Source organism: Mytilus californianus, unplaced genomic scaffold (assembly GCF_021869535.1).
Source record: "Mytilus californianus isolate M0D057914Y unplaced genomic scaffold, xbMytCali1.0.p SCAF_12, whole genome shotgun sequence".
Lineage (NCBI taxonomy): Eukaryota > Metazoa > Mollusca > Bivalvia > Mytilida > Mytilidae > Mytilus > Mytilus californianus.
In genome coordinates, this window is record NW_026262604.1 from 19,242,538 (window position 1) to 19,270,053 (window position 27,516).

The window sequence follows — 27,516 nt, forward strand, 5'->3', positions numbered from 1 at the left end:
TATTTACATGGTTTTCTTCTTAAGGGTTTTTGTGAAATTTAAAATTTCCTGTTTACAAAATGGATATTTGCATCGTCCGAAGCAGAGCGAAACTTGTGATTTTATAAAACCTTTTTCTTGAAATGTGAAGGCGTATGATAAGGATTCATTAATTTGCTGTAAATTCATAATCCTTTTGAAAGGCAATCCGCAATATGATTGTTTTCATATAAAAACAATGCTGTTTGGGGCAATGTTTGCTCGCACAGAAAATACGGTATGTTAAAGTAGTTAACTGGGTTGAATGATGATAAGTAAGAATGTGAGAAAGACTTTATTAAAAAATAAATTATCACAATAAAACAGTAAGTCTTCACGTCAACAGATTGTTTTCGATTTGTCAATGTGTCAATGTGTCAAGATTGAATAAGTTGTGACTGAGTTTAGGTAGATGGTAGGAGAAAACAATTAGCAATTCAAACTTCTGATTAGTCGAATATTTTCTTATTTTCTTCACCTTGACCAATAAAAGTTGTTATAGCTGGATTGAGCTGGTTCTGTGTGCCGTCAACCTACTCTTTTTTCATCTTTCAAAGTTTTATGATAAGTGTACTGAGAAAACACAATGATATTGTGAGTTAAAATCCATAACTAAAACTTTTTATTTTCACAAATACGGGAAAACAACTACAAGAATAAAAATAGTATGTATTACTTTTATGACCAAAAGAATGCTAATAGTTGCAGATAAAGAAATCAAGCCGTTCTCCTTTTACATGTTTTACTTTTTGGTACAACAATATGGAAAAAAAGTAATTTGGGTTGAAAAAATAAGAGTATATATTAATAACGATAAAGATGAAATACTTAACACGTACTGTTTTGTTTCTGAAAAGAAATCATGGTATTGTAGCATAGTACAATGTAAATAGAAAGTGTTAAGAACAAGCTTTGTTGGTGACCTTCTGCTGTTGTCTGTTCTATGGTCGGGTTGTTGTCTCTTTGACACATTCCCCATTTCCATTCTCATTTTTATTTACATATAATATCTCAATTATTATACAGTAAGCTCTTTATACATAAGTTTTTGCTGCAGGTAATATTACAGTTTCGTATCCTTTAAGATTATCTTAGCTGTATTTGGCAAAACCTTTCGGAATTTTGGGTACTCAATTCCCTTCAATTTCTTACTATATTTTGCCTTTTTAACTTTTTTTATTCGAGCGTCACTGATGAGTCTTTTTTTGGACGGAACGCTCGTCTGGCGTTCACAATTTTAATCCTGGTATCTATGATGAGTTTATATAAGCTTATTCTGTCTCTCTTTCTGATTTTTCTATTCCATTTGATAATTCCTTTATGATTAGTTACATCAGTTTTAAAACTATTTGTAGTTGACTGCATAGACACTGCTGATGATTACTACAAAGCTAACGGTAAATCTTTTACAAATAAAGACAGGGACCATGACAAGTACAGTGATAACCTGGCAGTAACATTTACGAGTGCTTGGTGGTATAGTCGGAATATGTATTCAGACTTCAATAGAGCATATTCAGGTCATACAGGCACAATGGTTTGGGCGTCTTGGAGTGCTGCTATATCGAAAAGTATAATGTTGATTAAAACAACTAATTAAAAATTTCATTCAAGTGTCCTTAATTTCAAACCTCGTCTTTTTGATTACCCTTCAAGATCACCTGAGATCACCCCTGGTTTTTGGTATGGTTCGTGTTGCTCTGTCTTTAGTTTTCTATGTTGTGTTTCGCGTACTGTTGTTTGCCTTTTAATGTTTTCCTTGGCGTTGTCAGTTTATTTTCGACTTATGAATTTGAATGTCAATTTTGGTATCTTTCGCCTCTCTTTGAAATTAAAAAAATCTCAATTGAGCGATGTTGATATTATACAGTGTATCAAATGCAGTAGACATTAATGCTGTGTGAATATGTTTTAAACCTCCTACTTTCCACCACATAGTCAATCTTATTGTCGTCCCTTTTATTTATCAATGAAAAGTTCCAAATAAACTTGATTTCAGCTGCAAGACACGTATTGCTAACGCTGAAGCAAGGCGTTAAAATTCGTTTGACTGAATAAAAACTGTTATAGAATACACCACGAAATTATCCTTTTAGCTAGATAAACGAGATATAGGATATTGATTAATCAGCATTTAATTGTTTGCCTTCATTGCTGTGAATAATTATTGCTAGTAAACAAAAATGCATTAGTATACACAAAAAACAAATTTTAGTCTGAAACGGCCATTTTGATCTGAACAGCTCTTAAAAGATTGAACAATGAATGATTACGTCATTGTTAGTTTTTATCCAGTGCGGTAAATTCAGTACTGTTCAAACCTTCGCTTGCGGTCAATTAAGAGATGTTCAGTGTATGTTCAGACTGTTCAGTAGTTGTTCTTTACCTGTAAAGATCATCAATTTACTGAGTTGTATGAAAAGCTACTGAACAGTACTGAATTGACTGCAAGCGAAACCTCTGAACAATACCGAACTTACCGCAGTCAATTAATCTAAATAATGAAGGAATTATTGAAATTGACATAATTATTTATTGTTTAGACTTTTTAGATGATGTCAAGATCAAAATGACCGTTTCAGACTAAAAGTCGTTTGCTAGTGATATGTATGGGGTAACACTTTTGATATCCTACTGACATCCAAAGTATAATCATTACTGTGTGTTTTTGTTTTAGCCCAACATTTCCGTAAAAAAATCATTCCCAGAAAGTAGATCAATTTGTTTCTGTTTTTGCTGGATGCTGTATTTTTGTGAGCACAACGCATGCATTGGATGTTTATCATACTTTTATGGAGGTCACTTGCTGAACATACGCATATTGTCCTCATTGCTAGAAAATTCGAAAATGTACGAAAGTTCCTTAACTTTCCTCATCTGACATAATACATTTTTTTTCATATTAAAGAATTAATGATCCGCAAGCACCGATCGGGGAAAAAATCAGCAGCTCAGAACATTCTTGCGTAGGACATTATTGCCCACTGTGTACCAGAAACTTGTGGGTGTTGAATAAATATAAAATTCAACTTATGAGCTTCAGTCAAAAAAAACATGCTTAAAAATGCCAAAAATTCCATTAGCAAATATTAACAGATAAACATCACACTGACAGAGTTTCAAATTAAATATTTTTCTAAACAACGGAAATACAAATATCCTTTAAAATATAAGTGTTTCTCGATTCTCGTTTTTTATATAGATTAGACCGTTGGTTTTCATGTTTGAATTGTTTTAAACTAGTCATTTAAGGGCCCTTTATAGCTTGCTGTTCGGTGTGAGCCAAGGCTCCGTGTTAAAGGCCGTACTTTGAATTATAATTGTTAACTTTTTTTTTGCTTGAATGGAGAGTTTTCTCATTGGTACTCATACTACATCTTCTTAATTATACATACAATAACTCTATACTAACTTTAGAAAAAAAAATATAAATTTCACAGTATTCTCGTAGTCTAGCGTATGCTATCCCATGTTTGTATCTAACCAGAGACCTTTATTGTGTTTTCGTGTTAAACTTCTGTATCACAGTAGGGGTTTACTTGAGGCATCAGCACAGGGAATGTAAGTTGTCGTTCCAATCTGATCATAGCAAAGGTTTTGTTGTAAAATGCACTCAGGATTCGGTAGATTTTCAACTGATGATGTATAATGGGTGTAAACGCATGTTTGTTTTTATGTTTTAATCACAATGTTCATGATAAACCCTAATAAAAATCAATAAGTTTTGGTAAAAATTGTAGGCAATATACATTTTCCTTAGTATCAACAAAACACCTGTGCTTTGCTCATTGTTGAAAGCCGTACGGTGACCTATTGTTGTTAATTTTTTTGTCATTTGGTCTCTTGTGGAGAGTTGTCTCATTGGCAATCATACCACTTATTCTTTTGTATATTTATAAAACATATCTTCCATGTCATTTACCGGACAATTTTCTTTCACATTATCTATATTCAAATACCTTTCCATAGTTGGTTTTAAAACATTGCTGTTTATTCTTAAATTTCCTTTCATATACAGAATCAAATATAATTTCTTAATTTACAGAAACAACACTTTTACTTTGACAGGTCAAGAATAACAGCTCGGCATTTACTTTATACATAACTGTATTTTACTGTTGTACAACTCCATACTGTACATGCAATTTAATTATTACTTTACACAGACATGCAGAACATTTTTTTTTGCCACAGCAATCTGTTGTTTGTTTTTGTTTTTTGGCCATTATTTAACTTTAAAGAATCACAGCAAGTAATGTCGACGCAAGATCTTGAATATATGCAAAATTTCTATTTAGTTTATCCTAATTTTATCTTGAAGGTATGATACAATTGTATTGAGTTTTCATTGTATCATAACTAAAATTTCGACTCATTTTCAATCTCTATTGCTCAGCGTTCGTTTTCAAGATGAGGCCATTCTTGAATAGGTACATTGTAGCAGTGCATATTTTTTATATGTTAGGTTGTTGTTAGAAGTGATGGTTCTCCTGCCAAAACATTCATTTTTGTTTCCCAGATTATGATAGAAAGATATCTGTTGATTTTGCGATTACTATGTCAAAGGTGAAGGTCGTAGTAAATAAAAGTAGACTGACATCTGTGAAGGAAAGGAGTTTCCATGTTTTATCAAACGCTACATATGGGACTACAACCTTACTTCGATTTATAGTTATAGCATACAATAACTAGACGATTCCTTTTAAGTTTGAAGTCTAACGTCAAAGATCAAAGTCGTACTTCTACAAAAACACAGTTTTTTTTCTCCAGAAATTCAGTTTTATATGCTTAATAATATACAGCATATTGCAATCTTAGATATACGATCTTATATATAGCGAAAGAGATCCTCACTAATATTGACGTCAATACCTCAAAGGTCAATGCCAAAGTTATTAAAAATAGATTGCTACGGTATTTACGTGCAACCACAAGCAAACGTAAATAAATAGAACATGACCTTTACTTCATTTTCTATTTGGTGGACCATGAACCTCAATTCAAAAGACCCTAGGTCTCTATAACATATGGTTTACGATTCAAAATTATTTTTCACTTGCGTCAAAATGAAAAATGAATTTACCCTTATGGAGTCTCCGCATCGCATCGTTCAAAATTATTTGCGCCATCCTGAGGATGAAACGAGGAGTTTGGGAAGTTTTTGTTTAATATAGTTTCTGGAAGCGAAGATGCAGTATTCAAACAGTGTTTCGGGAGATAGCTCTTACAAGGAAAAGTGTTCGATGAAGCGGTATCATTTTCAAAAGCGTATACACTATTACCATTAACCACGTACCAAACATCTAAGCAAAACGACAAAACAGCGCAAGAAAAATAATTTGCCAGAAGAAAAACTAAAATTATCAGAACAAAATCAAAATATCTTTCCGTGAAAAAGTGGAAAGACCTAATTATCCTTACGACAGTCAATGTTATACAACCTACGTATTTCCATTTTTGATTTTATCTATTTATGTTCAATAGGTATCATTAAGTACATATTCCTATGATAAGTAGACAATCAGTTCACGTCTTGTATTCTTAAGTGTCATCACAGTATGATAGCTTGTAAGTTTTATAAGTTTCCATATATATGCATTTATCTAGGGCATACTTTCCAATGATATCTTTCAAAGTGATGTATCCTTTTGTAATTTTAATTTCATGCTAACACGAAACAGAAAACATATGTTTAACTTAGATGAAATTACACAATAAGATAACATTATACAGTATGTAGACATAAAGGATTGTCTTTAATATAAGATAACGTTAACACTTAAGGTCAAGCTATTGGCAGAAATAACATGTTTCTTCTTTCCAAACTTGTTACATTGAATTCGAAGATTATTTGTCTGATCAAACTATAAACTTTGTTCTCTCCTGGTCATGATTAAAGCATTTTACACGTAAATTACTCAAATCTATTAAAATCATGCATACATTTTTCAAATTATATATCACTGGTTACATGTATGTGTACCCTATATCACAATGATCTAACACAATTCTCATAAACAAAAAACACATACAAAATAGCTTTACATAAATTACACTTTTCAGAAATCATAGGTGAAAAAGAGGTGCGAGAAACCACTTGGAAATTCAGAATGCATAAGTCGAAGAAAAACGGACAACACCGTGCCAAAATACGAAAAACGACGAAACACAAAACTCTAAATAGTAATCTAAAGACTTAGCAACAAAACCTCCACCGAAACAGATACAATAACATACACTCATCAACTGCATTGGTAACACTTTTTTCAAATTAACGCAAAAATGCATTATCTAACCTTTGTAATATGAATGTGTCTGTTTTTACAGCATTCGGGTTAATGCTTAATGGTTTAGTGTTGCTGTCGGTGCTACTGAATAGTATCAGTAAATATGATTTGTATTTTTTTTTAGATATAAGTGAAATATAGTGCAAGCTTTGTTTATCTATAAAGTTTAACACTTCCGATTGAATATATTGCAAACCTGGTCTAATTTTTTATAACGTTCCCAAAATACTTAATGTTGTTCATGACATCAACAAATGCGACTTGTCAAGGATTTTTGTATTTTTTGTCATGTCAGTATAACATACCGTGTTAGAAAAGCTTAACATGTAGCATGATTAGTGAAACTTGAGTTTAGTTGAGTGTGGTTTTTTTTTGCGGGGTGGGGGTCATGTTGTTCGAACTTAAGATTTGTTTTTTCTGTCGATACACATTTATTTTTGAAATTCAAAAGGACAATAAAAATGCAGAACAGAAGTAAAACCGGGTTCTTCGTCTTATATGTCAACTTATATTTGAATGCATTTTCTCGGTAAAGATAAATTAATACGCACGAGATCGGCGTTTGTAACAACCGTTTGTCATTAGTATTATGTATAAAAAGATATGTAAAAATGATATCAACATAATATGATGCTTTGATTTTGATGAAATACACATAATTTAGATTGACTGGTCATCTGTTATATATTGAAAGGAATACGTTTAAAAAGCAATCTTATAGTAAAAAGGCAAATAACAAAAATACCGAACTCCGAGGAAAATTCTAAACAGAAAGTCCCTATTAGGCAAGTAGCAAAATCAAAAGTTCAAACACATCAAACGAATGGACAACAACTGTCATATTCATGACTTGGTACAGTCATTTTCTTATGTAGAAAAAAAGGTTAAACCTGGTTTTATAGCTAGCTAAACATCTCACGTGTATGACAGTCAATAAAATTCCATGATATTGACTACGATGTGTGAACAAAACAAACAGACATAATAAGTACACATGTCAAAAATAGGGGTACAACAGTCAACATTGTGTTATAATCTCAATCACTATAAAAACAAACAAATAAGCGGGTTTTGTCATTCTGTTTATGAGTAGCTTTTTATTGTGTATGTTTAAAGACGGGAAAAAATGTAAGTACGTTCAACCTGTACGTTTACACCAAGTGATTGGATTTAAGAAGAAAGAAAGAATCGAGTACTGACTGCTATTTCCTATCCAAAAACTGATTATAACAAAAACAAAAACTATAACTTTAATACAATAATACAATTTGTCAAATATTAGTTAGCAAGTTATCTTGTATGGAACACAGTCATGAATATGAGGAACGGAGTTCGTATAATCATTTATATTCCACTAAAACCTATTTAAGCAGTGAAAATATATAAAAATAGTTTGAAGGCATCAAATACAACGTCATATCATGAATGTTGCTGTAAACGAACCACTCAGTAAAAAGTAATAAAACGGTCACCAAACATAAACAAGATTACAAAATTAACATGGTTGAAAATTGAAAATTGAAAATATTTTATATATGTTGCAGATATCGTGCAGGAATTTTATATAATGTTTAAAATATATCCCATGCCATAGATGTCTGCAAAAATCCTTTCTTATATGATTTCATATACAGTCAAGCATGGATTAGGCGACAGTAACTATAAAATGTTGTATTGTGATGTCCAGATTTAATTCTGGAATGCATATACTAATCTTGACTACGGTTAAAACATTATACATTAATGATTGTGATCTAGCATATTGGTTCTCGTTTATTAGACACCGAACGAGTATGTTATGCATGCAGCAGTTTGAAAGAAGGTGAAAAATGTCAACATGTTATGAGCTGTAATAAAGATGAGGTAATAATATATTAGAATTCTATAAACAGTTATTAGTTCTACACATGTACACACTTTGTAATCATTTTGACCTTCTATAAATCTTCCACGGGGATGATTTTGAAATTGTATAAAAAAAATTAACACATTGTATAAAATGTGGCAAAACATTATGTCAAGAATTCTACCGAATATGTCATTACATTTTTCTCAGGGCTTATTTGACATACTCAATCAGTTGAATCTACAGATTTTCTTAAAAAGAGTATGTTGAATATAGGCCTATATTTCTACTCACAACACGCTACTTATACGTGAGAGGCTATGAATTTGAAAATATCATAATACATACTTTCCTGACGCTGATAGAAATAAATGTTCAAGTATGTTATACAAGATGTATAAAAAGTAAAATCACAAAAATACTGAACTCCGAGGAAAATTCAAAAAGGAAAGTCCCTAATCAAACGACAAAATCAAAAGATCAAACACATCAAACGAATGGATAACAACTGTCATATTCCTGACTTGGTACAGGCATTTTGTTATGTAGAAAATGATGAATTGAACATGGTTTAAAAGCTAGCTAAACCTCTCACTTGTATGATAGTCGCATCAAATTCCATTATATTGACAACGATGCGTGAACAAAACAAACAGACACAATAGGAAAAAATGTCAAAAATAAGGGTACAGCAGTCAACATTGTGTTATCATCTCAAATACTATAAAAACAAATTAATTTTACAAAGAAGAACAAAAGGCATACATCAAATTTAACATCCTCATTTTGCTTTTTTCTTATACGATACTATTTATGTATGTACAATCCACCCATAAAGGATTGAAAGATTTTAAGTACTGGCGTAGAATCGCGCATTTGACGTCACACAGGTAGATATAAAATAATGTTGTCGTTCAAAGTATGACGGGATACATGATACAGAGTTACGTCAAATGGATATCACAAAAACGGAATTAACAGTAAAAGTAATAGTAATAAAATAAAATAATTTTGTCGTTCTACGTATGATGGGATACATAAGTACAGAGTCACGTCAAATGAATATCACAAAAAAACAGACTTAACAGTAAAAATAATATTTATAAAGACAAATAAAAGAATACCATAACACGGTATTAAGATGATTAACAACGTCAGTGTGCAGAATTTATACATCAAGACCATCGTGTATTAGTTGTGAAGTTGATACGGAATATTTATCAACAAGGTATTGGTACTTTCCGATGAATTTTTTTTAGAAAAAGGACGAGACGTTCTTTGACATATCCCTGGTTCATCAACTTTCTGCTCAGACAGTGGTGACGTTTTACAAAGTCTGAGTAGGAGCTGCAAGCTCTTGAATACCTAATTAGTTAGGAAATGTATATCCCATATGTTGGTATATTGCAACTAAGGTGGGGGAAATTGATAATTTCAAAATTAAAAATCGTCTCGTTTGTTATAGATTCTGGTACTGAGATGACTGTGTATGTCAAATTCGAGGTATCAGTCTAAAAATGAGGCAGAGGAAGCCGTGTCTGTTGTTTCTTTAATTTCTAGTTCTGGGGGATATATTTATAGAACCCAATCAGAAAAGTTAGGATTGTCAATGGAAATAACATCATCAATAAATCTGAAAGTGAAAGTAAATAACCTGGCTTCTTTGATCTTCTTGTTTTTGACAAGTGTCTGAAGGAACTCCGATTCATATGACATCAGAAGAGGTCGGCAAGGAGAGGCGAACAGTTGGTTCCCATAGGAATGCCGATAATTTGTTGAAAATGTCTACCTCCAAATTCAACAAATATGTTGTCACTAAGAAACTCCAGCATACTGATCACTTGTTTCTCTGTGTAGCATGTTTTACCCTTTTGTTCACTATTAACAAAATATGCCTTATGGTATCCCAAAGTAATGAATGTATAGCGTATGCTACCATTTTTATGTTCAAAAGTAACGTCGATTATTTCTTTTAGACGATTTTTCAATTTCACATGGGGAATTGTGGTATACAAGGTTGAAAAATCAAAAGTTTTCATAGAACTAATTTCAGAAAAAGACCAGGATTTTAAATTATCCAGAAATTCTCCAGAGTTTTTAAGAATCCACATATGGTTAATACCACTACGCGAGTTAACAGTTTCACAGTATTTCTGAAGACCATCTCTCCCTGCGGATAGAATTTTAGTCAATCTAATGGACAATTCTTTAGTGGAACATGCAGATCAGCCGGCAATGTACCGTTATTTGTACGGATTTTGTGAAGTTTAGGTATCCAATACATACAAGGTTAGTCCTCCGATTTGTTGTTGAATGCAATGTTCATTGAAGCCATGAAGGACTAATGATTCGCCAAAATCTCATCCTTGTCATATGATGTTTTTGTATGTGGGATTTCCTGAGTGCTAATTTATTCCTAATTATTTTACAAGACACTTGTAGCAATACGATTTACAAACAAATCTAATGTTATTTGAATCTTCGTCCACAGGAGCAACAACACTATACTAAAGAGTATAGTGTGTATTCATTTTCACTAACCATGCAACCTGAACGGTAAATTATCCAAAAGTCGACACTTGGAAAACAGGACTTAATGGAAAATTGTTGGTGAAATCAGAAGTTGACTTACATTCACATTTTCATTCCATTTATAACTATTTTACAAACAAATAAATAAAGATTAGAAAATTTAACAGTAAACATCCTTACTTCATCCAAAACAGATGAAGGAGAGTTACAAATGTTTGTTTGTTCAAAAGTAGAATTTTATGCTTTTTATTTGCTATGTCTTCCAACCATACATAAAAATCGTTGATAAATTTGACTAACTAAAAACTGAAAACATACTTGAAAGCAACAATCTAATACAAAGCGTATTATGACTCTTTCAGATAGCAACATTTAGATGACCTTTATAGATAAGACTATTAGATAGCAATTTGTATTTATTTTAATTGTGTCACAGATATTTCCAGGGGGATCAAACTTCAAGCCTGTATTACAAACTTGCAAACACTGTTTAAAAATCCTCACCTTCAGATATAGTAATAACATTATAAATATGAGCAACGGTTTTACCTAAAAGATATTTTCCCCTTTGTCTTAATAATATCTGTCTTTTAGGTAAGGTTTTGGATGTTATCTTATTTATTACAAAATAAATAAAGAGTGACATTTAGATTAAATATATTCATTTCAAAAAACAAGTTACCTTTCTGAACTCAAGTGACTAGATAATGACTTAGGAATGCTGTTTTATAAAATATGCAAACAATTGAAAAACGTGAAAAATTGGAGTACTTTTGTAATTCAGGGACCAAAACAATCGAAATCACCTTTTGTCACTCAGGATAACCGCGAAGTTTTTAAAAGTTTACAAATTAAAATACCGATTTAAGTTAAGCCGGAACATTGGAAGACAAAATAATTCATTAGCTGATTTCAATGACGTATTTGGAAGTTGTGGGATTGATTCCCTTCTTTAATAAACTTATATTTTGCGATTGTTTTTACTAACCATTTTTGTCATTTTTCAGATCTGTTTTGTTCAGAAATACTTTACCCTTGGTAATGAAACTAGATACGATTTTGGTTGTACATATCAGGAGGTAATCATAATGTTCACAAAATAATTCGTAAAGTTTAATACGAGACATTTTCTTATGATCAATGATGATATGACGCATTGTTACAATGGGTAGTATAAAACTGACAATTTGAATAACTATTTGACAATTTTAACGAAAAACCCTGAATATATAGCCAAATAAAAATATTAGCTCTTAAACATGTTAAAAGGATGTAATTGATATTTAAAATTTCAAATGTAAAATTATTAGATAAGCAAACAAATTTTAATACCTGAATGTCTTTAAATTTACCTTCACATTTCAACATGTTAAGTAGTAGTCCGCCTAAGAATCAGGCAGATACCAAATAATTTTAGGAACATGAATTTGGTCAATCTGATGCATTATTTGTATATAAACAGTTATTCTCAACTACTTTCAGCTGACATAGTTAAAAAAGTGGTATATATTATAATTTGTCTATTTTAGCATGTCAGATTGTGCCATAATGCCTTTAATAATGTACTACAAAAGTACTGAAATATATATTTTTCATTGAAGAAATACTTGAGAAAACAAATGGGAAACCTTAATATCTTTAAAAAATTAAGAAAAAAAAGTGTCATATGTTATTAAAACAATAACTGTTTCTGAGTGTTTTTGTCTCATTAGTACACATATTGTCCTTACAAAAAGACTAGACAATGCTAAAATATAGGTTAGAGTTATCTTCCATTACCCACAATGCAATAGATTTCAACAATGGCAGCCCCCATGGGCTCCTGCTCAATTGGAGTTTTTGCCTCAACAAAGTGTGGAATATCATCAATGCACCCTTCACATACAACTTTATCAAGATAGAAGGACTGCCAGAGGAATATCCAAGCTCATTTGTTGAAAGTTGGATTGAATGCAGGTGTAACAGGAGTAGCAGACGTCACATACGAGGGGGAACTTATTTCAAAAAGAGTGGGTTTGTTCACTGTTGAGAGCGACTTCAGTGTTTGTCCATATCATAGAGATTTCCTTGGAATAAACTGGAGACAAAAGGCCTTGTGCCGATATCCAATTCATGAGGGAAAGGCCAAGCCTTATCGGAGCTTTACAACGGCCATGAGCAGTCAAATGTTAGCCGACTTTTGTGTATTTGTGCCCATTGGCTCTGGTAAGTACAATGTACTTTATTTTGTTTGTATTCCAATTCATTAATTATATTGTCAAATATATACATAAAATTGAGAATGGAAATGGGGAATGGGTCAAAGAGACAACAACCCGACCATAGAACAGACAACAGCATAAGGTCACCAACAGGTCTTCAATGCAGCGAGAAATTCCCGCACCCGGAGGCGTCCTTCAGCTGGCCCCTAAACAATTATATATACTAGTTCAGTGATAATGAACGCCATACTAAACTCCAAATTGTACACAAGAAACTAAAATTAAAAATAATACAAGACTAACAAAGGCTAGAGGCTCCTGACTTGGGACAAGCGCAAAAATGCGGCGGGGTTAAACATGTTTATGAGATCTCAACCCTCCCCCTATACCTCTAGCCAATGTAGAAAAGTAAACGCATAACAATACGCACATTAAAATTCAGTTCAAGAGAAGTCCGAGTCTGATGTCAGAAGATGTAACCAAAGAAAATAAACAAAATGACAATAATACATAAATAACAACAGACTACATGTTTGTTTATAACTGATGCATTGAGTTTGTTTGGTAACAAACGATTGAAATCTTTAAACAGGTTCAGTATGTTGACATTTTCAAGGACATTTCTCCCTAAGTAACTGATAATATACATATATGTGTATTTTAAAACAAAGTGCACATTTTTGTATTGACAAATTACCCCTACATGTACCTTAACATTCTCTTTTTTGTTTGTATTAACATATGCCCTACATGAACTTTATTTTTGAAATCTGCCATGTCAAGTTGATATATGATAAAGTTGTGCATGCAGGCTCTGTAGAGTCATTTAAGACCGCCCTACAAGAACACCCATAACAATGGGGCTCTTCTCCACTGTGTATAAAAGCCATAAGCCCATAACAGGATTCTACACATACCAATACAGATACAGATACCCTCCCCCCTTTTTCCACCACAAACTGAACCCCCAAAAAATAAGTTTTACATTATATAACCACAGTTTTTTTTATAGGTGATGATCAAGTATTTTGAAAGGGGGACATAGCAAGTTAATGTTTTCACTTTTGATTGATACTTTTAAAAGTTTATGCATAAACATGATGAAGTTTATCATTTACTTTCAAATTTTCAAAAGTTCAGAATGTATCACCTCCTCTAAATATCCAAAATACATCTAAATATATACTTATATAATATGAATGTTTCTTAAATTTAAGTTTTATATGTTTGTAAATATTGTTTATGCTTCTCTTGCAAATGTCTTGGTTTTGGGATTTTATACTAATAAAATAATTTAATTTGTCTTAGACAATACATGATTTTTTAAATAAAGTATTTATTATTATAAGCTACATAATGGAACCCCTCTCCCCCAACTTAAATGCTTCCTATCAAAATTGATTTTGTCCCCATATTTAAGCTGAATATATAATCCATTATGACATAGACATATATATATATATATATTCTTTATATGAATTTTATGCATTCTTTTTTCTTTTTCTTTCAAGGAATATGCAGATAATGTAATGGAGAATACTTGAAAGCATATACATCATGTACAGAAAAAAAGGTAACATAGTTTTATTACATATACCAATATAAAACAAAATGTAGGTATAACTGCAAACGGTTTGGGTTTTCTTATACGGTATCTCTACTACCCGAGGGTTATGATTCTTTTTCTACACTTCATGTGAGGTGGATGATAATTCTGGTCTATGTAAATAAATTGCTAACGGAACCACCATTAAAATTGCATTGAATTTATCATTTATCTTTATACGACCGCAAAAAATGTTTTGGGATCGTATAATGGTATGATGTCGTCGTCGTCCGAAGACATATTGGTTTCCGGACAAAAACTTTAGTTTAAGTGAATGGATCTCTATGAAATTTTTTAAGAAGGTCCAATACCACAAAAGGAAGGTTGGGATTTATTGAACCATGTGAGGGAGAATAAAAAAAAAAGATGTTTATAATGACAAAAACTCTCAATCAGAAAATTAAGTAGCTTCAGGTCTGTCATTTTATTTTTGCTACCTATATACAAACATGATAGACTAGGCAGTTAGTCTTCTCAATTAAATAGTTTCATAATTTTTATGTCAGGGCCTTTCATAACAGACTATATGATATGGGGTTGGTTGAAGGCCGTACAGTTGCCTGTAGTGGTTTCTATCTAATTCATTTAAAATTTGTTTGATATTTGTCTCATTAACAATTACATGTACCCGTATACCATATTTCATTAGTTTTTGTATGTACATGTATGTATATGAAATACAATATAAAGACGCAGATGTATGCCGGCATATTGTTTATGACATAGTATACAATAGACATGATAGAATACCAACATCTGCACCTTGAAATTTGCAGTAAAATATAATTTGCCATAATATTAAATGTTAGTAAGAATTGATTGCTTTTTTTCATATGATTTATTGTCTTCACTGTAATTTGTAAATTGTATCAATCAAAAATTAAATATAATCAATGATAAGCATTGTATTTTTTATGTAGGATATCAATGGCAATGGCATGGATATAGAGATTGATGATCCAAATGAAGACAAACCTAATGTTAATAAATTTGTAAGTATAGTTTAGTGTGGCACACATACATATATCATGAATATTGTTCAGTATGGTGAAGTAGTAGGCAGGTGGGTGAGGGGAAACAGGGTAGATAATTTCTACAATTAAAGAAGAGCCAAATGATGTTACATGTGTATGAAGTTATAAAAGGTTGGTAAAAAATATATACAAAAGGAATATTCAAACTCATAAATTGAAAACAAACATATCATGAGGGAAAGATTTTTTTTTTGGAAGAGGGGGAAATTTTTTTTCTCAATTCAGATTTCAGAAATTAACAAATAAAATTTCTTCCAATATTTTTTTCTTGTTGGCAAAATAAAGGGTGAGGGGGAGGGGGTAACAAATTTCTTTTTTTGGAGAGGAGGGGGGTCAATACGCAACAGCATAGTGTATTGCTTAAAAGCAAAAAAAGGGGGAGTGGGTTAAATTCGCAACAGCATAGTGTATTGCACAAAAACAAAATATTGAATATATAAATATAAATTCAAATCATATAACCAATTCTAAGTTCTTTGATTAAAGTTATTCTGTGTCAGAAACCTATTATTGTAAAATATTTAATTACAATCCAAATTCAGACATGTATTAAGCATCGCCAGTAAAACTGCATTTGTGACAGTCAAATCGACAATTGACGGTGGCAACTCTTCAACTACAGTACTGTTATTCCTTCAGTGTGCTTATCAGTCTATATGATTGTGACCTCATTTTTTTGTTCGTTTTCCAATGTTAAGTTTAGTTTTTATACGACCGCAAAAAAATTTTCCGGTCGTATATTTGAATGACGTTCGCGTCGTCGTCGACCAAAGACACATTGGTTTTCGCACTCTAACTTGAGTTTAAGTAAATGGATCTCTATGAAATTTTACCATAAGGTTCAATACCACAAAAGGAAGGTTGGGATTGATTTTGGGGGTTATGGTACCAACAGTTAAGGAATGAGGGGCCAAGAATAAGCATTTGTATAACTTCCAGACATAACTTGTGTGTTAGTGTATGGATCTCGCTGACATTGTACCACAAGGTTCCATATCACAAAGGGAATACTGGGATTGATATTGGGGGAAATTGCCCAAAACGTTTTGGAATTTGGGGCCAAAAAGGGGCCAAAAAACAAACATTTTTCTAGTTTCCAGACAATAAATTGTGTTCAAGTGTACGGATCTCTCTGAAATTGTACTGCAAGGTACCATACCTCCACATTTTAGGAATAAGGGAAAAAAAAAGGGGCAACAAACAAGCATTTTTCTAGTTTTATGAAAATTACTTGTGTGTAAGTGTATGGATCTTTTTGCAATTGTACTACAAGGTTCCATATCACAAAGGAAAAACTGGAATTGAGTTTGGGGGTAATTGCCCGAAACGTTTTGGAATTTGGGGCCAAAAAGGGGCCAAAAAACAAGCATTTTTCTAGTTTCCAAACAATAACTTGTGTTTAAGTGTACGGATCTCTCTGAAATTGTACTGCAAGGTACCATACCCCAAAGGGAAGGTTGGGATTGAGTTTTGGGGGGATGAATCATAAGGGGGCTCAGAAAAATTGAGGGGGGATATTTTTTTCCTTTTTTTTCTATAAAATTTTTCATTTTAAATTGGTTATTTCTGATTTATAAATAAAAGCAAAATAATAATGATATGATTTAAATAGGTAAATTAAAAATGTTTCAGTTCTTAGACAACATTCATTCGGTGTCAGAAACCTATGCTGTGTCAAATATTTAATCAAAATCCAAATTCAGTGCTGTATCAAGCTTGAATGTTGTGTCCATACATGCCCCAACTGTTCAGGGATCGACCTCTGCGGTCGTATCAAGCTGCGCCCAGCGGAGCATTTCGTTTTAGTTTATGTAAGGAATGAAACAGGTGAGAAATTTTAGTAGTTGCACTCTTGTTTTTTAGGACATGTAGGAGTAGATTTGTACAAGAGAAATATATTGTTGTTACAAAAGTCAAGTTTAAGTCAACAAACTTGCTTATATTGTAGTCAAAATTAGTGGCTACAACAGATGATGAAGATGAGCATTGTAACTATACACTTCGCACGAGAAAAACAAATTCATCTACCTTTGATAAGGTAAGTCAGTCACTGTAATCATAACACATTTAAGAACAATATAACCAAATAAAAAAGGTTGAAAACTTCTTGCAGAAGAATTGTATCCATCCAGATAACTTCATATTCATAGAAATTAATATTATCAGGCATATAACATTAGAAAATGAATGCGCTTATTTATCTGTATATCTTGAAATAATTCTCGCTTAAATTTAAAAAAAAATATCTTCTCTCTTACAAACGATGTGTTATTTGGTCCAAGACAAACAGAAAGAACCCACATGAGAAGCAGCATTCAACAGTTGAACACAAGATAAAAAAATACTATTTCAATTATTTAAAAAAATAAATGTGGATAGTGTCCACATGTGGACATAGATGATGCCCCCGCTTGAATATCATATAGTTATAAAGGGACATAACTGAAGAACGGTAAAAAAGACGCTACCCAAATTTGAACTTGATCTGAATTTTGTGGTAATAAGCATTGTGTGGAAGTCTCATAACATTTGGTTGAGGCTAACTTAAGTAGAGAACAGAAACTAAAAATTCAGCAATTTTTCTATTTGTAAACACGCATAACTCTAGAACGGTTGTGTATAAGTTTTATAACATTTGGTTGAGACAAACTAAAGTTAGAGAACGGAAATGAAAAATTCAGCAATTTTTATGTTTATAAAGGGACATAACTCAAGAATGGTAAAAGTGTCGCCACCGAATTTCGTACTTAATCTGTATTATGTAGTAATAAGCATTGTGTATAAGTTTCAAAATATTTGGTTGAGGCAAACTAAAGTTGGAAAACGGAAACCAAAAATTTGTACTTGATCTTAGTTTTGTGGTAATGAATATTGTGTATAGGTTTCATAATGTTTGGTTGGGGCAAACTTAAGTTATAGAATGGAAACTAAAAATTTTGCAATCTTTTGATTTATAAGGGGGCATAACTTAATAATGGTTAAAGTGACACTACCCAAATTCAACTTGATCTGTGTTTTATCCGTGGAAGTCAAAATTAAACATTGCATTGTATAAAGCATTGATTGTAGTTGATTCAACTATAATCATGGACAAAGGAAGATAACTCCAATTTTAAAAATTACTTGATATTTAGAAGAAAATAAAATTTTTGCAATGTTTCCATTTATAAAGGGGCATAACTCTAGAACAGTTTAAGTGACGCCACCAAAATTCAAACTTGATCTGTGTTTTGTGGTAATAAGTATTGTATATAAGTTTCATAACATTTGGTTGAGGCAAACTTAAGTTAGAGAACGGAAACTAAAAATTTTGCAATTTTTCCATTTTTAAGGGGTATAACTCTAGAACGGTTTAAGTGACGCCAACAAAATTCAGACTTGATCTGTGTTTTGTGGTAATTAGCATTGTGTATTTATAAGTTTCATAACATTTGGTTGAGGCAAACTTAAGTAAGAGAACGGAAACCAATTTTGGGACGTACGTACGTGCGTACGTACAGACGGACAAGGGTAAAACTTATTGCCACACAGCTACGGCGTGGGCATTAAAAGCTCTATAACAACATGAACAATATGACCTCTCATATAAAACAAAAAGTAAGACCAGATGCTCCTGACTAGTCAGCATTACTTGATCCATGTATGGTACCTGTCATGTAAGGCAGCACCAAACACAACTTTTATTGCAAAACTATGGTTATCACAATACTATAATAAATACATGTACATGCAGCATAAGCTTTGACAAACATCTTACAACATTGTATAAAAAAGTACAAATGTAATATAATGAGAGTCACTTCATCTGTGTCCTGTTTGTATTTTAAAGTTTCTGTTTCACTTCAATGAAGTTGAAAAAGGAAGATTTCAGCATGCTGTCTCCTGAAAAAAAAAGAATGTTGGGATTGATTTTGGGGGTAATGGCCCTAACTTTTTCGGAAAAAGGGACCAACATCAAGTCAATACTTTTCTAATACTTCTATATATGAATTGCTTATTTATAGATCAATTTAATTGGGTTTAAATCAAAACTTTATTCTTCTTTGGGGTTTTTATCAAAAATTGAATTCTTGGGATTCTTTGATAAGCCAAATGTAACTGTATATTCAGAATCTTAAGTATGGGCCCTGTTTCTAAATTGGTCCACATTAAGGCCCTCAAGGGTCTAAATAAAACTTTGTTTGATTTCATAAAAAATCAATTATTGGGGTTCTTTGATATGCCTATTATTCTTACCTCATATTTATATTTTTATACACTGCCAAAAAATTTTGGAGTCGTATATTGGTATCACTTTGCCATCTGCAATGTCAGAAGACACCTAGTTTCCGGACAATAACTTTAGTTTAAGTGAATGGATCTCTATGAAATTAACCACAAAAGGAAGGTTGGGAATGATTTCGGGGGTTATGTTCCCAACTGTTTAGGAATTTAGGGCCTAAAAAGGGGTCCAAATAAGTATTTTTATACGCCCGTTTATGGGACATATTATGGTTTGCTGTTGTCCGTCTGTCCGTCCGTCCGTCGTCAACATGTCGGACTTTAATTCAAAAACGCTTTAACCAATATGCATGAAACTTTGGTGAAGTGTTTATATCTATTGACGTGAGCTCCCTTTCGTTTTTTATAAATTTGGGATTTACGTTTCAGAGTTTTGGGGTTTTATTCATTAAAAAAGGGGGGATTTTCCAGTTTTGGGACAATAACCCAAAAACAATTTCACCAATTTGCATGAAACTTTTGTGAATGTTTTATATCTATTGACGTGAGCTCCCTTTTGTTTTTTTATAAATTTCTGATTTACCGTTTCCGAGTTTTGGGGTTTTATATAGGGATGTCAACGAGTACTCGAGTACTCGAGTATCGCTAGTTAGTACCGAGTATCGAATACCAAAACGATACTCGACTAATCAGTTTCCTGTTAGAATGTTGTTGCTTTCTTAAGCTTAAACAAAAATATTTTTATTGAGAGCGCCTCCTAGGAAATAAAATATTAATCAATATTAAAATATGTCTCGAATGTGTGCGTTTAATTGTCATTTTAAATTCCTCCGAACAGAGGTAGGCTATGAACAAGAGCACCTTTCCAATGCTTACACTTTTAGCTAATCTTATAGTCATTCCCCCTCCCCCACCTCTGTACCGTCAGAGCAAATATTTTCATCAGCAGGAATGTTAAATACGTAACAAAGTTGAGAAATAACCTCGTCGCAGAAAAAGCTGACAAGATAATATTTCTAAATAAGAACAAATTCGTTGCACCCTGTGTTGACCCTCAGAAAATGATTAAAGGCATCAATAAGTTCTAATCATTACCCCTTTGCTGACCATTAATGTGTTTTTTTACGATTCCCAAATACTGTTGTTTGAGTAATCATTTTTCTAAAGATGTGTTTTAACATGATTAATTAATTGATTAGATTATTGCCAATTTACTTAATTGGTACAAGTAGTAAATGAGCTATTAATTATGGTATAAAATTCCTGGAACAATTATCTAGTCCTAGGTAATATTGTTGAGGGTTTTACGTTAAGAAAACGACAAACAATACATAAAATAGGTATGATTTTGTGTTTCCATTTTGTAGATGTTTTTCCGAGCGAGTACTTGAGTATCACTCGGTAAATCCAACGAGTACTCGATTAGTAAATCTTTATCGAGTTGACATCCCTAGTTTTATTCATTAAAATAGGGGGGGGGATTTTCCAGTTTTCTGACAATAACTCAAAAACAATTTCACCAATTTGCAAGAAACTTTGACGAATTGTTCATTTCTATCGACATGAACTCCCTTTTGATTTTTATAAATTTTAGACTATACGTTTCCGATTTATGGGGTTTTATTCATTACAAAAATAGGGATTTTCCAGTTTTCGGACAATAACTCAAATGTTATGAAACTTTGGTAAATTGTTTATATCTATTTTTGTAAGCTCCCTTTTTATATTTATAAATTTTTGAATTTAGGTTTCCGAGTTATAAGATTTTATTTGTTTATAGTCTTGACAACAGATTTACTTAGCATTGCGCAACAGCACAGTGTTTTGCACAACAGCAAGAAATCTTTAATTAAATATCAATTCAATTCATATAACCAATTTCAAGTTCTTCGACTACATTTATTCAGAAACCTATAATATGTCAAATATCTTATTACAATCCAAATTCAGACCTGTATCAAGCTTGAATATTGTGTCCATTTTTGCCCCAACTGTTCAGGGTTGGACCTCTGCGGGCGTATCCAGCTGCGCTCAGCGAAGCAGTTTATCCTAGTTTCCAGACAATAACTTGTGTGTAAATGTATGGATGTTTCTGAATTTGTACCATAAGGTTCCATACCAAAAAAGGAAGGTTGGGATCGATTTTGGTGGTTATGGCCTTTTCTGTTTAGGAATTAGGGGCCAAAAACAATATTTGTATAAATTGTTTATTTCTTGACCAATTTCAATAGGGTTTTATTCTTGAATTTGTGGGGTTCTTTAATATGCTGAATGTAACCGTGTATAACGTTTTTGGATTTTGGGCCCTGTTTTTAAAGTGGTCCACATTGAGATCCAAAGGGTCCAAAACTAAACTTTGTTTGATTTCATTAAAAATTGAATTATTAGCGTTCTTTGATATACGAATCTATCCGTGTATTTAGATGTTTGATATATTGTCCTGTTTTCAAACTGGGATACATTAAGGTCCGAAGGGTCCAAAATTAAACTTAGTTTGATTTTAACAAAAAATATTCTTGATTTCTTGGGGTTCTTTGATATGCTGAATCTATACATGTATTTAGATTTTTGATTATGGGCCCAGTTTTCAAGTTGGTCCAAATTTGGGTCCAAAATTAAACTTTGTGTGATATCAACAAAAATTGAATTATTGGGGTTCTTTGCTATGACGAATCTATTCGTGTATATAGATTTTTAATTTTTGGTCCCGTTTTCAAATTGGTCTTCATTAAGATCCAAAGGGTACAAAATTAAACTTAGTTTGATTTTAACAAAAATTTAATTCTTTGGGTTCTTTGATTTGCTGAATCTAAACATGTATTTAAATTTTTGATTATGGGCCCAGTTTTCAAGTTGGTCCAAATCGGGGTCCAAAATAAAACTTTGTTTGATTTCAACAAAAATTTAATTATTGTGGTTCTTTGATATGCTGAATCTAACTGTGTTTGGATTTTGGGCCCTGTTGTCAAATTAGTCAACAGGTCAAAAGGGTCCAAAATTACACTTTTCTTTTATTAAAAGATAAACTTTGTTTGATTTCTGACATCAAAAATATAATTAATGTTAGTCTTTTATTTGATATGCTGAATTCTAACCATGTATATTAAGAAATTGTTGAACATCCTTACATATGATATTGTTTAGTTCTTTTTGAATGACAATTGTTACCTGCATGATTTTCTATTTATAGAATTTATACACATATTCACAAGACAGCGAGGGGCAAGTTAGTACAGTGTGCAGCAGTCAAGATTCAAGTTGGAGCCAAGGGGACGAAGTATTGCCTCTTAAAGAAATCCAAATTGCTGATATCAACAAGGCTATTTATGTTCTAGGTCATGGTTGTATCAGTCCACTTAGATCAAAGCTGAACACAAAAATAGATGAAGCAAAAAACCGAACCATCCGATACTACAAAAGAAAGGCTGAGGAAACATCTGAAGCTCTATATAATGCTATTGCACCTAAACAAGGAACTAAACTAAGGAGAATTTCTGATCAGGTTCCAGTAACGAAAGGTGATGATGACCTTCTTTATGTTGTTTTCCAGATGTGTAAAAGTATAAAGGATGCAGATGTAAAGTGTCAACTTTTGTCTCTTGTTGTGAACCAGTTTTCAAAGACTGATTTGTTGACATGGATTCCTGAGATCACAAAATATCAAATAGATAAAGCCAGAAAACATGCATTTGTTAATGGTCCTGGCTCATGTATACAATCTTCAAAGACACAACAACATAGAAAGAGAATAAACTATGTCATATTACAGCATGCTGTAGAATTCTTCAGTGACCCATCTTTCAAACAAATATCATCTTACACTACCCATGACCTAAAATTAGACTCGGGAGATATTCTTGTTATCCCAGATGTTGTTAGAACAGTCATCAATTCAAACTTGATTAAACTGTATAAACTCTACTGTGCCGACAATGATTTCAATCCTCTAAGTGACTCAACACTGTATCAAGTTTTGAATGCATGTGAAGCATCCAAAAGGAAGTGCCTTAAAGGTTTAGACAACATTGCTGTAGATGGCACCACAGCATTTGACAACATTTTGTCCCTAATTTCCAAGCTGAACAAAACAGAGGACTGGAAGAGTACATTTAAGAGCAAACTTTTAAATAGTAGACTGTACTTAAAAACAGATTACAAACTGCATATAAAAAGAGAAGATGAATGTGCCTTCCATTGCCTGCAGTATTCATTAAGTGATCCAAAAGTTGGTGCCCTTAGTGTTGGATGTGAACATGCATCAAAAGGCATGCGACAGATGTCTGCTGCTTGGAGATATTGTTGAAGAAGTTCGGTTGGCCATTTTATCCAGCTGTCCAGAGGATCAAGAAGCTTTCCTCCAAGACCTGGAAATATCAACAAGGCAGATTGAGGACTGGAGATCTCACATCTTGAGAACAATCAACCAAGATGATGTCAGGTTTGATCTTCTGAACAGCATACAAGGCAATGAAGAAATTATTATCATAGATTGGGCAGTGAAATACCTTCCACAGATGTTTAGGGAAAGAATGAAAGATTTCTTTGGTCAAAAAGGGATGCACTGGCATGTGTGTGTTGCCATTTTTAAAGATGAAGACAACAGTTTAAAGGTAAGAGTAATATTATTTAAATGATAATCCTATTTACCATTATAATGAACCTAAATGTCATCAAACATGGCAGCCATTATTACTGAAAATTTAAAATATATATATGCAACAAAAATCTTGAAAAACTCTGTAAACAAAAATATTACATAACAAAAATTATTAATGACCAAACAGCTAAAAGTGGCCCATTGATGAGGAAAAACTACAAGTAATGCAAAAAAATTAAAAATCTTTAAAAAAAAACAATTGTTACTGAATTTCATGGAAATAATTCACCAAGCTTGGCCACCACTATTCCTTAAAGGTGTAATACCACCATTGATTTTCCCTATTAGTCTTTGTTAAATTTGCACTTTTCAAAAAATTGTGCAGAATTTATCTTTGTTTCAAATAAAGAAATACTTGGCATGAATAAAGTTTTATCATGTCCAGTACTATAGAAAAAATTTCACATAACATTTCATTGCATATAAGAAAATAACCATCACTGGAAGTTAACCAATCAAATTTTCCCCCTTTTTAAACCTGTGTACTAGCTTTAGTAACCATGTAACCTCAAGTTTCCAAAATGTTCTATAGAAACCCCAAATAAAAAAATAATGGTGATTTGAAATACCCAAGATATATGTTTAAGACCCAGAAATGTTTTACTGCAATGAAATGTAAGATCAATTACCTACAACTGTCAAATTCAAGTGAATATTTTTTCCGACCTATTTTCGTATGCAACCGGATGTGACGTACTATGATTTGGTGGTATTACACCTAAACAAACATTTTTTTCCAAAATGATTGGACAGTAACATGATGGCTGCATGGAACATAGTTAGGGAACCAACAAACCCTATGGGAAATTTTTTTAAGTACACATGTCTGCTTTCACCAATCTGAACCAAACTTGATAAGAATGATATTTGAAAATTCAATAAGTTTGTCAGTTACTTCGTTATCAAGCATGGTTAGGTCTGCAATTTCCCTTGAGTACTCTGGATTCCTAAAACATTGGCATTGGTGACCAATAGATAAATAAATCCATTCCCCATTTCCATTCTCAATTTTATTTATATTAAATGAGAAGACCTTATTTTGCGTGTTGCTTCTCTTTTTTCCACAATAAATTAATTATCAACCATCTGTGTCCTAACGGTACCATGCACAGTCGCATTTGTCATTCTCTTTTATGATTATTCAGTTTCGGTTATTTTGAGAGAAAAATGGAAATAAGGCGTCCAGATATTGTTTCCGTCATTGGAAAGATTTTTAAGTCATAGACAAGACTTCCGTTATATTTAGGACTGTGAAAACAACAAATAGTTTTGATAGATACTTGGGAACAGGACAATTATTTTTGCGTTACATATTCTATAAATAGAGTGTATTTGCTATTTACTGTTGGTGACACAGTGGAAAGTAAACTTTGAAATGATAGTAAATAGGAAATACACTTTATTTATAGTATATGTATGTTCATAGTAACAGAAGAATTGAATAATAGAAAACAAAAAATTACGGATTTTGGAAAAAGGAGGATGAAAGAAAAAAATTGTAATGTCAGCCTACAGAAGTTTTACATACTTTAAACCACGGTCTAAATTACAGCTATTTCGCAAGTGTGTTTTAGTTTTATTTATTTGTAGAAAGTCATATTAAACACCATCCATACTTTGACGGTATACAATAAGAACTGATTTTTATTTTAGCACAAGACCTTTACTTATATAATGGACCATGTGAAGCAGAACTTCTTCGGTGTTTTATCCCTGTTGGAGCACACACTATCTTCTATTAAGAAACCGTTACCACAAATCACAGAGGCATACCTTAGATCTAACAACGCTGGTTGTTACCATTGTGGTCAGCTGTGGCTAGCAATACCAAGTTTGTCAGAATGAACAGGTAATATTATATCACTTTCACTGAAATACAAATATGGAGTTTTTTAGGATTTTGTTTTGGTACCATGCCCAACATAATAGGAGAGGGAGGGCATAGAAATAACAGTGAGTTATGTTCCTTGGAAATGTTAATGACATAAATTCCTTTGTAAGGGCTCCCACATATACCATAATTGCTAGGTTTTTATAAAACTTGTATCAAACATTGTCAAATGCTTATTCAAGAATGAGCAATTTCTGGGAAAAATTATTACAAATATCTCAAGGTACTATTCTTTACAAAGCACAAAAATGTCATTATTCACCTCAAAAGCTAACAAAACCTTTAAACAGACTTATTAAGAAGGGATATGGTTATGATACTGTTGTCAGGTCATTAAAGATTGCATATTTTGGCTTTAATATTGATTCACTTATAGGGTCTTTGCATCGGAATTAAACACATTTATTCTAAAACCAGTTGTTGGCATGACACGGGTTATGTTCTTCTCATATATTTTATGACGGTATAATACTAAACCCCTAACAGGAGGGATTGTGCCCGATATTCATATGATGAAGACATAATCTTGTCATAATGTCAGTAACTGCTAGTAGTCTGTTGTTATTTATGTATTATTGTCATTTTGTTCATTTTCTTTTGTTTCCTATTCTGACATCGGACTCGGACTTCTCTTATACTGAGTTTTACTTTGCGTACTGTTGTGCGTTTGTTTTTTCTACATTGGCTAGAGGTAAAGGGGGAGGGTTGAGATCTCAAAACACATGTTTAACCCGCCGCATTTTTGCGCCTGTCTAATGTCAGGAGCCTCTGGCCTTTGTTAGTCTTGTATCATTTTTAATTTTAGTTTCCTGTGTGTAATTTGGAGTTTAGTATGACGTCCATTATCACTGAACTAGTTTATATAATTTGTTTAGGGGCCAGCTGAAGGACGCCTCCGGGTGCGGGAGTTTCTCGCTGCATTGAAGACCTATTGGTGGCCTTCAGCTGTTGTCTGCTCTATGGTCGGGTTGTTGTCTCTTTGACATATTCTCCATTTATTCTAAATTTTATACATGTATATCCTGCTCCACATTTGTAAATTTTAATCCATCTCCAACATAAAGATAAATTAAGGAACAAGTGAAATGTACTGTAGGATAATATACCCTTTTAAAGGAATTTAAAAATTGGTGTATTTGCTGGACCAATTCACTAACATTTAAAGATGAATGCGAGGAAAAAATAAATATTGGAACTTCAGGCCAGTTTGTGTTAGTATCGCC

At 32.4% G+C, this 27,516-nt stretch overlaps 2 long non-coding RNA genes across 2 annotated transcripts in view; both read left to right on the forward strand.

Moving 5' to 3' along the window:
* Positions 1 to 27,516, forward strand: part of LOC127721511 (uncharacterized) — a 259,855-nt gene that overhangs the window by 47,924 nt on the left and 184,415 nt on the right. The window lies entirely within an intron of this gene.
* Positions 14,395 to 23,017, forward strand: LOC127721519 (uncharacterized). The gene is made up of 4 exons (XR_007991289.1): positions 14,395 to 14,457; positions 15,411 to 15,482; positions 17,473 to 17,562; positions 22,936 to 23,017. It is a non-coding gene; the product is annotated as an uncharacterized LOC127721519 (long non-coding RNA).